The 2,832-nt window shown below is 46.0% G+C and overlaps 1 pseudogene across 1 annotated transcript; it reads right to left on the reverse strand.

Moving 5' to 3' along the window:
• Window positions 1-226: 226 nt before the first annotated feature.
• On the reverse strand, window positions 227-2,543 carry LOC147638466 (AAA-ATPase At4g25835 pseudogene; annotated as a pseudogene). Its single transcript, XR_015265886.1, has one exon. The product of XR_015265886.1 is annotated as an AAA-ATPase At4g25835 pseudogene (transcript).
• Window positions 2,544-2,832: the final 289 nt, after the last annotated feature.

Below are 2,832 nucleotides of genomic sequence, written 5' to 3' on the forward strand. Positions count from 1 at the left end.
AGTGGCTCTCGAATCACAAAAGCTGCTCAAGGTTTATTTATGAAGAAGACACACATCTACACATAGAATGTTTGTGTGAGAGAGTCTAGAGAGAGAGAGCGAGAGAGAGCGAGAGAGAGAGAGAGAGAGAGAGAGATACTTAACACGCTTTAAAACTTATTTAAGATACTTAAACACAAATGTAGGAACCAACAATTTATTTACTAAACTTGATATTTGTGTTCAATTACTAAAGAGTTTTGAGGCCTTTGAAATTAGATTCTGTTTTACCAACATGATGGTTCTTTGATGTGGTCATAGACCTATCTACCCTTTGTTACTGTCTTTGCTACTGCAAAGATAGTCAATTAATCAGTTGACTGGGCATGACCATTTTTGTTGGTCTTCATAGGTCACATGCTTACCTGCATAAAACTTTGAAGATGACTAAGAATGTATACACTGTTAATCTGGTTTTTAAAAGCAGCCCATGTTAAAGAATCGAAGGTGATCAGGCCAAACACCCATGGATCTTGAGGTTGTCCTCCCCACCCTTCCATAGCCAAGGTTGGTTTAATTTCAACAAGGATATACAATGCATACAGGATCCATATGAAAGTCCAGTAATACAATGCATACAGGATCCATATGAAAGTCCAGGATGTGAGAACGTTCCTTTTTCGACCAAGTATGTGAAAAGCATGTCTTTACAGGGGTGGCCTGAGAACAACACTGGATTTAATTAGATGATGCACTTGCAAGATCAGTAAGGAGAGTTGCGTCAGGCTGCTAGTAGAAAACTGACAGGCCGGTGGAGAGTGGGGTATACAAATACCCGATGCAAGTAATATGATGCAACAAAAGATAGAGCTTAAGTGTCAGCCTTGGCTTCCTCTGTTGGTTCTCTCTCTGCCTTCCCCACTTCAACGTCTCTCTTCTCGTCTACCTCTGGCTCCTCATCTTTGCCCTTTTCATTCTCTGCATCCTTAGATTTGCAAGAGTCTAAAGTGTCAGCCTTGGCTTCCTCTGTTGGTTCTCTCTCTACCTTCGCCACTTCAACCTCTCTCTTCTCGTCAACCTCTAGCTCCTCATCCTTTCCCTTCTGATTCTCTGCATCCTTTGCTTTTCTCTTGGATTTAGACTCTCGCAAATCTTTCACCAAGCATCTTAATGCTTCCTCCACATCACGCTTCTCCCTCGTCATCACTTCACTCACATCGGCCGGTGTCATCTCCACACCCTCCTCTTCCATAGCAGCTTGCACCTCTTTGAACATCTTGTGATCCTGAACATTCAAATAATTTCTAGCTAGCACCTTGAATGCCTCAAAACTGCAGTAAGAGAGGTGGATGTGCATGTCCATCCTCCCTGACCGTAGCAATGCTGGGTCCAGCTTCTCTATGTGATTGGTGGTGAAGACAAAGATGCGCTCACTCCCACAGCATGACCACAGCCCATCTGTGAAGTTGAGCAGGCCAGACAGGGTTACCTGGTTGCTCTGGTCATTCTCTGAGCTACCATTAGGGTCAGGAGGCTTTCCTTCTTCTTCAGACCTCTTGGGTTTCTTCTTCCTTTCAGATAAATCCAGCGAGCAATCAATATCCTCGATGACAATGATGGACTTGTTGCTAGTCTTAAGGAGTAAGTTCCTGAGGGCAGCATTGGATTTGACCTCAGTGAGCTCAAGGTCGTACACATCATACTCAAGGAAGTTTGCCATGGCAGCAATCATGCTAGACTTGCCAGTGCCAGGCGGACCATAGAGGAGGTAGCCTCTCTTCCAAGCCCGCCCGGCCTTCTTGTAAAAATCTTCCCCTCCTGCAAAGTCCTCAAGGTCAACTGTGATCCTCTTCTTCATCACAGGGTCAAGGGCAAGGGTGTCAAAGGTAGAAGGATGCTTGAAAGGCACAGATTCCCATACCTTGCCACGGCCACTCCATGAGTAAGAAGAGTCTTTGATGTTGGTGTAGAGCAATCTGTCTCTGCGCTTAAGTTTGAGGGTTTTGGCATTATCGAGGATGTGCTGCACATAGGAGGAGAGGATTTTGTCTCTATCTTTTTTGTGGATGCACATGTGAAGGGACCTTTTCTCATCGGGGATGCTCTGCCATGAGATGGTGGGCTGCTTGCGCTCTGAGCTGCTGAATTCCCACCACACCTTAGAGCCTCGGAAGGTGTCGACTATGCGTTCATTCTCTGCAAGACTGTAGGTGAGGGCGGACGCGTTCTTGGGCAGGGCCAGGTTCACACTGCGGGCAGCTTTGGCAGCCGTGTCGCTGAGGTGGAGCTGGACCGCAGCATAGAGCTCGTTTGTGTTGGCCCCGTCGTACTCGTGGACGGTAAAGTTGAGGTAGTTTGTGAAGTAGGCAGATAGGCTGCGGCCGAAGCGGCGGAAGGCGATGGTGAGCTCGTATGGAAGAAAGGCATTGGCGAGGCCCTGGACGAAGGCTAGGAAGGCAAAGATGGCTCCAAGAGAAGACCATGCTTTCTCCATAGCTGTGCGCTGCGACTCTTCCTTACATCTGTCAACAAGGCTGCTTTCTTATCTTCCCCGATTGCCTTGCGCGTGAAGGAATCAAGGCGTGTACTGAAGGAATCAAGCGCGTACCACAGGTCTCTATCGTTGTGTAATGTGTATGTTTATATGTTTATTAAAATTACTAGTGGCTTGACTCGTTCCTTACTAGCAACATTATTCTTATTTGTTGATCACAAATCAATGCATAAAGAGAAGTGTTGCTCTAGAGTTCCAAGATTACGTGTTTAAGCCGTCAATGTCAAAGCGATGGCACGCACGGGTGTATTTTTTTTCTTACTTTCTAATTCCAAACAATCGGAAAAAAAAACGCTCAT

The sequence above is a fragment of the Cibotium barometz genome, chromosome 5 (assembly GCF_041138505.1).
Source record: "Cibotium barometz isolate CiBa-2024 chromosome 5, ASM4113850v1, whole genome shotgun sequence".
Lineage (NCBI taxonomy): Eukaryota > Viridiplantae > Streptophyta > Polypodiopsida > Cyatheales > Cibotiaceae > Cibotium > Cibotium barometz.